Genomic DNA, 11,443 nt, shown 5'->3' on the forward strand with positions numbered 1-11,443 from the left:
TAAGATAAGCGCAGCATACAAAGTAGCTACTTGACTCCTGAATTTAAAAGTGTGGTTATTCAGATACATACTTAAATATAGAGAAGTGTTTCTGGAAAATACGTTCAATGAGCAATTATATTAGTAAAGAAAATAGAACATGCTCAGGCACTATAGCATTTGTTTTATTGTTCTGCAATGAATTTTATACCAGTTGCTAGAGTCCATGCTCTGGACTGATTTGAAGCCAAATTGAAAATAAAGGTGCACCAAAATGTGAGAGAGGATTTTAACAGCTGAAGAAAAAAAGCTTATATTCAGCACTGAAACTGTGAATCAATGTCTTCAACTGCTTAGCTGTGTGTTAGAGGAAGAAAAGGTCTCAGAAAGAAACAGGCCGATGCTACTGCCATCTCACAAAAATCCTGGGCAACGAACACATTATTTTTTCTGTAACTTTACCACAAGGCAAACCCAAATATTTCCTTCCTAGGTACTAAGATTTATATCCAGTCCTAATTTTTCCTCTAATAGCTGCTTTGAAAACAGGTTTCGTAAGGGTCCACTGCCCTGGATCTAAGATAGACATCAAAACCACTGCAAAGTGGGAATAACTGCCAATATTGAAATTTAACAGCCATTTAAGATAATTTTGTCCTCATATAATGCCAAATTTTGGCATTAATGTCGAAGCAAAAAATATATCAACTAAAAATTACACTTATTGAGAATTCCACACCTTTCTACTTAATGTCGAGGGACCATAAAAAACCCTCCACAAACATAAATATGAAAAGTTTTAAACAAGGGTGAGTCTCCTGAGTTTTGTTGCTCAAGAGATGTGGTCTGAGAGCAGGAGATTCAGGTTATTTCAGCAGACGCGCCGCCAGCCTCTCTCACGGGCAGCCACAGACAGTGTAAACTCCAGGGCCACATCTAAAATAAACACATTTTATACCTGTGGGAAGCGGAGGAGGTTGTGTTTTCCAACGGTCTAAATAATTAATATCCAGCAGTTGAGATACACAGTCTGATAGCATATGTGGTGCTTCCACCGGGTACCGCAGCGAAGGGATAACAACAATCCCAACGGCAGGCTGAGATCTGCTACTGTGCAAGAGATGAGGGCTGCAACCAACCTGCTCAAAGGTTTTCAGGCACTGACTTGGCTGTGCAAGGACCACTCCTAGGTTAGCAAGGAGGAAGAAAAGAAATCCTGGAAAATTTGTAATAAGTGATAATCTTATCCCTCAGTGTCTTTTTAATTGCCCTTAGAGACACGACACTGTCTTCTAAAATACTCCTGAAACATAATCACTCTGTATTTGGGATTATTTCAGTGAGGGGTTATTCCAACTGGCCAGCATTATGCCAGCAACTCTTCCCAAGCTAGAATGACAGCTGCTTTGGATGGGGATTTATTTAGGGAAGGATGCTTTCCAGGTCACAGCAACAAGTGCTGTGGCCAGACCACCACTGCACTGAAAGACTTTGTAAAAATAACTCTACTAGCTTAATGTCTCCCCTTTAAAACTGCAGCTCTCCTTATTTACATGCCAGCCTTTGAACAAAGCATTGACTCCATTAGCCTTTTGCAGACTAAAATCCATTAACTTTCCTTTCAAAGACAAGTCAAAGGAGGAATCAAATAAAGCCATGAAGGATGCAACATTTTGTGTATCTGCTAATTGTCCTGTGGGCAATAAATAAATAAATACATACATAAATGAATGAATAAATTCAGAGGCTTTTAATTCAAGCAATTTATTTTTTGGGGGGAGAAAAAAAATGTGTACTTTCTCCCAGGTACTAGGAAAAGTCTGAGAAATGTTGCTATTTGTGTTCACAGCATCTAGCACACTCCTGAAGTGTGATGCTTACTGTAGCTAGCCAGTTATCGCCTCCTGTAAGGAACCAGTTACAGCTTCTCATGCCTACCACAGGCAAACTCACCAAACTCATTCTTCAGCCTTTTATATTCTGAGTGAGATGCCGTTCACTTCTACAGTTACCTTACACATTAGCATTGCTTCCATCTCCACTGCAGTCACTACCTAAAAAGTGTCTTCCTCTCCTTCTAAAATTAACAGGTCACTTTTTACTCCCAATTGCTAAGGACCATCATCACCAAAATGTTTCTCTCCTACTTCTTTATTTGTGATCACCTTAAAATACTGTGACTTTGATACAGTGATTGATTATGGAAGGGCTTTTGGTTAGGTTTTCCACAAAGAACTTTCTTTTCTTCAGTGCTAGCTTGTTTCAGGCACACATATTCAAGCACAAAGTACAGCTCTCTACTGACTGTTACAGCAGCTGCCTTAAGTCTACGTGTTTCTTAGGTGGATACGGGGGAAAATGCAGTTTCCTCTTTGTTCAGATGAACTGGCTGTAGTGAATGAATCGAAGCTGAATGTTCTCATCTTTTGACATTAGATGAGAAAAATGCTGAATGGATTTAACTGAAACCAACTCCAAAGTTGGCAGCTTTTCAGACGAGTTGATGATGTCCCACAGGACAAGAACAACAAACGCTACCTTTTCTTTTGAATGCTCTTTTGCTAACACACTTGTGTGTAGCAAGCCTAAATAGGAACCACCAAGCTTCGTAGGCTTGCAGATGAAGAAAACCCTAACCATCCCGTCCTGATATGGATTTGGAAATTCATCTGCTTATTTGTTTCCCTTTACTTTTAGGGACAGCCCCCCCCCCCCCCATCCCATCCCAAGAACTCTGTTCCCACCTTGAGGTTTATTTCACCATCTTTTGCTCTATTTAGCCTGTAGCTTCGAGTTACCCTTCAAAAGTTGAAGAGTTTTCCAACGAGCCCTTCAGAAACTTCCTTTGATCCCAGTTTTGGCAGTCAGCTCTTGTCACATATTTCATTTGTTACTTTAGATGTGAAGTCCCCATCCAAAACAGTCCAAGAGCAAAGAAGAGGAACAGCCTCCAAATATGGTGAGAGCTGAGCTGGTTTCTGGAGTAGTTTAGCACATCAGCGTGCGTAAGAATGAAGAGAACTGGAACAAGTTTTAACTAATGCTCTAAATAGACGGTGGTGAAATGTTCAGAACTGAAAACTACACAGAAAATCCTGAAACAGATAAAAGAATAATAAATATAACTCTGCCATGATCAACTCCAGCAAGAAAATGCTGCTTCAACTCTCTGAAAACAAAGGTTAAGCACAAGTCCTTAATTTAGTATTTGGTTTATAAAGAACTACTTTGTACCATCAAACCTGAAGGAGGAAGTTTTTTCCCAGAGCAATTATACTGGACAGTTATAATAAAAATACTTTCCCCAAAAAATACATTTCAGTATCCACCAACTGAAACTTAAGTCAGATCACACAATACTTTTGCTTTTAATTAGGATTATTTTATTTCCCCTTGCTGTTGGTGGATGATCCTTTCATTTACTCTCAACTTAAAATTCACTCTACTTCACAGCACTCTGTGTGTAGGTTATGAGGAGGACAATTAGAAGAGGGTCTCCATCAGCAGTAACGTTCATCAAGGGAACTGTTACACGTATTGTAAGCAAACAATAATCTGTCCCTTAAAAATAACAATGTTATTTATACAAGTTTTTAAACATGCCAATATAGGAAATAGGAAGTTTTCTATGTCTGATGCTGGAAACACAAAGGCCTGGTGTTTGCACTCAATGTAATTCACACACACACACACAAATGTCAAAACTGAATCTCACCAAGCATCTTTTTCCCTTGGCCCATAAGAGCAGTACCCAGCACCTGCTGTAAACCAATTCTTGGTCTCTTGTCCTCCAGTTGCAAAGAAATAAAAGCAAGTTTGAGGCTAGCCTGCTGGATCAAAGGAGTGCTTGAGGCTGCGTGCCCGAGTCTGGCCACACTGCCGTTCAACACAAAGCTCTGTACAATTTTTTTTAGGAAAAATGTAATTCCCCCAGAGCTCATTTTTAACTTCTACACTACTGAAAAGTGTATTGGTTACGTTGGCTCTCTGTATTTTTAGAAGAGAATCACTTGGGCTCTCACAGTATTACCTTACAATGTGAAGTACGTAACTGTGGTTGAATCATAACTGTAAAGTATCAGAGAATGTATCCATAAATTAATTAAAACTATAAATTGCATGAGCACATTGCTTCTTCCTAGGCACATTTAATGATTTAGTTTAAAATAGGACGTAAACCAGCCCTAAAAATAGCGTATTGAAAAATGCTTATCCAAATGCAATTGCTATGCACCAGGCAAGACTTCTCTCTCAAACCCTGACATCCTGCATTTTGCTCAAAATATAAGCATATTTAAACTGTTAATTACAAATTTAATGAAATGAGCTGCTTTAATAGGGAAAACATTTTATTGGGAAATAGAAAATACTCATTTCTGGAGAGTCAGCAGCTGCTTGTAAGGGATGCCATCAAGCTGCCGTTATTTTGACAAAGCTCTGGCCTCAGAGAGGCAGATTTTCTTAATGCATTGTAGAAGTCCTTGGCAAACTACATAATATTCATTAAATTTAAATGGAAACCCTTGATGTCTCCTGTAAAGATGTCCCAGGGAGTCAATTTTCAAGGAATTCATAATGTAAGCAGCAAGTTATCGGAGAAGGAGACATTCATCACCCGAATGAATCATTTAGAGAAGGAGGTGATATGACACATTTTGGTGGTTTATTTGTTAGACCCCTCCGAGCCCTCGAGCCAGACACCTACTTCAAGTAACACCAGAGGCAATCTGGCCGGCCACATGCTGCGTACACTGAATATCCTCAGACATCTCCTAACTTTCCTGGGAAAAACGGGTCGTTTTCAATCCCTGAAGTTAATACTAGTGTCAGAGGGACACTGTTAAATTCCTCCTTTTTTTTCACCCGGACACAGATCCTGCTAGTGAAGGATGCTGTGTTAACTTTTCCTATTATAAAAAGAATCTTGCACGTGCTGGGCAAATAGATCCCTTAAAATCTGAATCTCAGTCCTGTTAACTTTTTGTTGGTGGTTTTTCTACTTGGGTGCCAGCACTGGAATCTCTACAGTGTTACTTTTACGCCTTCCCTCTATGTCTCACAGCAGATACAGTTAAGGCTGAAATAAGAGACCATCCAAGCAGCTTTTCTACTTTGCAGTACTTGGCTTCATTTAAATGCTGCATATCCCCAAAACCTTTTAAGCTGCTCACTTTAAGAGTTCAAACATGTCGGTGTTTAGCCATGGTGGTACTTTTTCTGCCCTAAATACCATCTGCTTATCAAAGACTGACCTATGTTGCTAAATGTTGTAAAAAGACATTGTAAATACACTGTGATAATCTCCATGTAATAGCCCCTGGCTTCCAGCACTGAATGTACTGATTTATATAAATATTACACAGGCAATGCCACACCATTTTCAAACTGGGCTGTACTTGGCATGGTAACCTGCTGTCATCATTAGCCAGTAAAGCAGTACAGAGAAAACAGCTTCCTTCAGCAGATAGTCTTATTCCTCTCTCTCTCCTAAAACAGCACCAATACAAAATAATCCAACAAAAGAATCCAGCATTTAATTTAGTAATGCAGAGTAGCTGGTCTTGCTCTGGGTTACACAAAAGGATGAGTGAGCTGCAGCCAGAGCTTGTACAGCACACCCATAAAAACAAATAAAATGTGGAAATGAAATCCTGATTTTTACTCTGTATGGGTCCATAAAGAATTAACTCTAATAAATGTAACTGGAGAAAGATTTGTCTTTAATGATTACATCTCAAATTTTTTGATCGATCTTTAACTGCTCAAATAAATTTAAAATATCCTTGAAACCCTTTATTAGGACATTGAGACGTTAAATAATGAAAACTCAAAAAAACAACTCCATGCTGGGGAAACTGGAAGCTATTTAATCAAGCTGGGCTCTTAACAGTGTCAACAGAATTACGGTTGGTATCAACTAACAAACATTATGCCTCTGAGGTAGGGAAATTGCACTGGCTCTATTTTCAAATGGGCAGAGGAGCTGAGATTAATTACCAGATGTGAATTACAGATGGAAACTGGTATTTAAAATGCAGCATGGTGCTTTCAGAAACCTGCCTTCCTCCTCCGCCTCCATTCTTCATCTACTCACCCATCAGGAGAGTTGCAGAGTCAGTGAGACGTGGGGTGAAAGCTGATGGAGACCTGCGTAGCAGAGCATGTGTAAGTAGACATACATCTCAAAAATCAACTACTGCTTCCATAACCACCACATTTCATGGATACCTTGAAGAGAAGAAGTCTTTCTAAACCTCTCGAGTCCACAGTTGCATGGCAAAGGACTTAGTCACAGAGGAAGTTAACTGCAAGGAAAGGAATTGCACCCCAGTGAAATTCCAGGCTCCAAGTAACTGGGTGAATGACTCACAATGTTCTTCTCCTGAGCCAGGACCACTCTTCATATCCCTAACACCCCGAAAACCTACTATTGTCAGGGGACAAACTTCCCTGTCTTGCTCCCTGAAGGGACAGGAAAAGACAAGGCAAAAGCATTTTTTTTTCTTCCTGAGAAAAACTGTTGAAAATCTTCTGGGAGCACTGAAAAAAATACCTATAGGGCAGGGAGATGGGGGGGAAGGCTCCAATTTTTGTCATTCTGGCTGGTTTTTATTCTGTCAAGGATGAAAAAAAAATAATCACCATGTTTTCCATATCAAAATTGGCAGTGCTTGTGCTCATGCTAAATGCAGTTCTGCCCTGAAACGCCACAGATCTCCTGGGAGTATTTACCTGCCCACAGTATCAGAGGAACAGTGTATGTAAAGGGACTGCAGATGTCATATTAAAATAATAATAATTAAAAAGAGACATACATATTAGCACAGTTGAGAACATGCCAAGTTTTTTTTTTCACTAATTCTGTTTTGGATACTACTGAAGAGATTTCCCTCACCGGGTACCTGGTGAACAGCTGGGATATTCATTTAGAGCTGTCCTTAAGGAGACAGCTCTCTCTGGGCTGAGCCTCAGCAGCGTGGCTCTTACAAACACACACTTAAGCAGAGCTTAGGAGTTACATCCTTTGCATTAACACAGATGAATATCACAATTCCAGAAATACGGTAGTGCATCGTGGTGCTTTATTAGTGTTAGACATGCAATATTTCATTTAATGAACAGAAATTAAAGGATTAAGATAACTTTTTAATAAAATTAAAGGAGTCGAAGTTGCAATAATGAAACAAAAATAGAGTTTTTCATGCAGTCTAAGTTTATAGTTCTCACATGTGCATATAGTGATTCTGTACCATTCTTAAGTGTAGACAAATTACCATTGATTGCACGAGACAGAAATCAACCCTTAAGTTATAAGTAATGTTCGTATCTTTTACAGACTTCCTATATAACCTGGATCTTCAGCTTTTTATAGTACACTGTAATACAAGACATCTGGAAGCTTCTAAGATGAATAGGAATGGCTCTACCATTTGTAATGTACAGTGGCTTCTTCAGCGTACGAACGATGAAAAGATAAAGCAAATGCCCACCACGCTTCAGGAGAACATGACTTTTTCCACAGAAACAAATTGCAAAACTCTTCATAAACAGATTAAAGTGCTACCTATTGCATATTAAATACTTCCAGTGACTGTATCTACATTTATAAGTCATAAATCCCTGAAAATAGGGTTTCATACCGAAAGTGCTGACAGACCCTTAAATCTAGCATCATCAACTCAGCAGCGCTATAATCCTTCACCACAGACTTCAAAGAGAGGAAGTTAGTCAACATGCTTTAAATATCACCATTTTAAAAGCCCACGGCTAACGCCTCTATCGTATCTACAACAGTAATGGATACAAAAAGAGCAAAAAAGCATGAGCTTTACATACTTCATATAGGACAGTAACTTTTCTTTAAAGCTGGAAGTGTAAATAAACCTCCAGTGCAGCAGTAAATATATTTAAGACAGACGTTCTGTTTAAGATGCATCTAAGAAAGGGCATCCTGTACAGAAAGAAATGCAGACTAGTACCTAGTGAGCACAAGTTTCATTAGGTCCCCAAATCATGAAACCTTTCTTAACGCAAGGCAACATTTTCACAGCTGGAAAATTACAAATAGTTCTTGATACAGAGCCAACAGCAATAAATGTAGTTATGTATAATCTAGGGAGAATGCTACATTCATTAGTAGGTGGAAAACCAAGCTAAACGTAAAATACAGCAGCAAGAGGTAACATATATAAATATTAAACATCCTTCTTGAATGGCAGAAAGCTTCAACTTGGTACTTACAACTTTAAAGTATGGCTGTAGTATTGGTTCTTTAAAGTGAAGCAACATAGCTATGAGCAGAGGTGTTTCACAGGATAATTTCAAAGTATAGCGTGCCCATGGATGAACTCTAATGCTAATTTTTGAGAGAAAAAACTCAAAATAATGTGGACCTGTCCAAATTTTCATCCCAACATTTTAAAGGGCAAGAAAGACTGACCATGAGTGGCAAATTATTATGGTTTTTAAATGATCTGCAAGAACGTTTATGATTTTTATCCTATGGGAGAAACAGCACTTTCTTTGTTTTCAACATATAAATTACAGTGTATGGAATGTTTTCATTTGAGAGCTGTATGGTTCAGAAAAATACATGTGGTGTGAAGATGCTTTTCAAAAATAATATCAAAATATTGAAAAATGCTAGAACTTTCTAAGCGGAAAATGACATGCAGGTAATCTTTCCAGAACTGTTCCAAAAGAAGCCTCTATCTTTAGCTACAGGAACTCCAGAAAAATATTTTCATAGTTGTAAATGTCCCATTCTGCCTCTAGCAGTAACTTTACCTTTTCCCAAACGGCATTTGTCGTTCTCCCCTCTCTTGATACACTCTTAGAAACAAAAGGTGCTTTTATTCACTTACAGATCAGATAAAGACTAGATAGTGCATTCAAAGCTTCACTAAATTTCCTCCCTAATGCACAAAAATTGATCTTTTCGCTACCTTTAATCTGCTTATCGTTCGTGGTATGCAAATATGTCAAATGATCTGCTTTTAGTCAATTATGCAGTTTGATATTCTACATTTACATTCTAAAAGGAGTGATTTCAGAGGTGCTAAATATAGTCGAGTTTCATTTTAATAATTATAAGTTGGCTTGCAAGTGAAAAGTCATTGGAGTGTATTCTCTGGTTAGTTTACTTGTTAAACCCCATTGGTGTGTATGATTCAATCAGTGTAGATGCTACAGATGGTCTCAAACCAGTTAGTTTGAAAATGACTCTGGAATTCAAAACAATTGCACAACACTTCCCCATTAACAACATGAGAAAACCACTTGCTTCGGCCAAACATTTGAAAATGTTTAAGAACTTTTATGGAAATACTGAATAACTGAAATACATCTTGGTGTAATTAGGAAATTAAAATCTAATTGAGTGCAAAACTTAACTTCCAACAGTAAATGTACCGTAACTTTGCACATAACCTTTGGCACTTCAAATATATTACAACAAATTTACAGTCATTTAGATCTCAAGTGGGTCAAAGGAACATTCACGTGGTTTATGAGGTACCAAACTTGATAGATCCCTAGGTTGTGGAAAGAGAGACTACCTGATGAAGTGGACCCACTTCTGTGCTACAAACATCTAAATGCAGAGCACCAGGATTACGTCGGGCTTGAGTCACTCCGGCTCCATCCAGGCACAACGACCTACGCTAAGGGATCCCAACAGTGGGTTGGAAATAGGCAGACTGCACACATTTTAGGGACACTGTGTTAGAGGCATGGGAGGTAGTTGCTAAAAAAATAGAAGAAAATAAAAATAAAAAGAAAGAAAGAAGAAAAAGCCACAATTAAGGAGAAAAAGCAAAAAATAAGTAAATTAAATCTGAGAACAACTGTACAAAGAAGTATTTTTTTTCTGACAAGAGTAATTCTGTGCTGTCATACAATACTAATGCCATCAAGAGCATTCAGATAGAACTTTTGCAGCTTTTCCAGATCATAATTACTCAAGGTATTACCTATTTTTGCAATTAGAAAAACCAAAATCTTTAACAACAACAAAACAGGAATTTAATTTCAAGCTTTTTTCCCTCCTTGGTAACAGCCATTACATGGTGCTCTAACAACAACAACAAAAAAGATCAGGTGTAGAAAAAGAAAAGGAGAAGGAGAAGACAGTCAGTTTTCTTAAATCCAAATCTAAAATATTCCTTTTTAACATCATCCTACTGTTTCACAGCAACAGAGAATCCAACTGAGAGTCTTACAAAGAAATTAAAATCTATTTATGTTAATATTGTGAGGATTCTTCTAACACAATATTTTCCTATTATACATTCATCACTCTATTTTGTCAATTTATTGACTAACTAATAGCTTTTTCTTATGTCATCTTACAAACAATTATTAAGTGATCAGGAAGACATTTACTACATTCTTTAATTTGCCTCAATGAAAACCAACTTTTAGAAGTGCTTATAAGGAATAAAGATTATTTTTTCAATGAAAAGCCTTTCTAAGTACTCTCTATTTGTTTAAGCAATATAGCCTACTTCTCTAAAGGCATATACTTTGCTGTATAAGATTTTAAAAAAAACTAAGACACGTATATATCCTGTAAAACTCAACCTGAAATTGAGTCAGTTCTGTATTTTCTGAATTACCATGCCTATTTAAGTCAGTCTGCTCATGTCTCCTACACTTTCACTGTAGTAGAATCTGACCAAAGTATTCATATCATTATTCCATACTTTTCTCCAGTTGTAACTCTGACTCCATTACGGCCGTTCAAAATAAAGAGGCATGCAATAACTTAATACAAAAAGAACACTAAAACAACCTCATGTCATGAGCTCACTATCAAAGTTCAATCATTGTACACAAAACTCAGCATTTACATGTAAAATAACTGATTCCAGCACATGCCACTACTGAAATGGCACGGTATTTTTTACATTGTTTTACAAAAAGCACATTATATAGAATACAGCATTTACTCTGCAAAGATTGCATCACTGTTTTCCTCTAGCATGTGTAGAACAAACTACATTCCATTGCAATAAAACACACTTAGGTTTAGTAAAGTGTACTACACTGGCTTGGAAACAGCAGTCTCAATGGCATGCTGCAATATCAGAACTGATATATTTGCATAATACCAATAATCGTTCAAGGAAACATTCGTAAGAGCACAGGCTTCCCAGCCTAAAGTGCCACATGGTGAACACTAAGCTACTATATAAACTGCATGGACATATTTAATGTGTATTATTTACTCTACCATGAATATTCTGTACCTAAAAGTGTTTTCAAAAAGGAAAAAGGAAAAAAAAAAAGGTGATTTAGGTAATGTAACAGAATATTACTTTTGGCAGTCCCTGCTAGTGTTTGGAGTAAAAAAGAAATGAAAAAACTCATGTCATAGTCCTGTCCTCCCCTGATTTCTGCAATTTCTAAGGAGAAAAGCCACGAAGTCATAATGTTAAAAAGTGATTTCCCTCCACTAACACAT

The sequence above is a fragment of the Gallinula chloropus genome (assembly GCF_964237585.1).
Source record: "Gallinula chloropus genome assembly, chromosome: 5".
NCBI lineage: Eukaryota > Metazoa > Chordata > Aves > Gruiformes > Rallidae > Gallinula > Gallinula chloropus.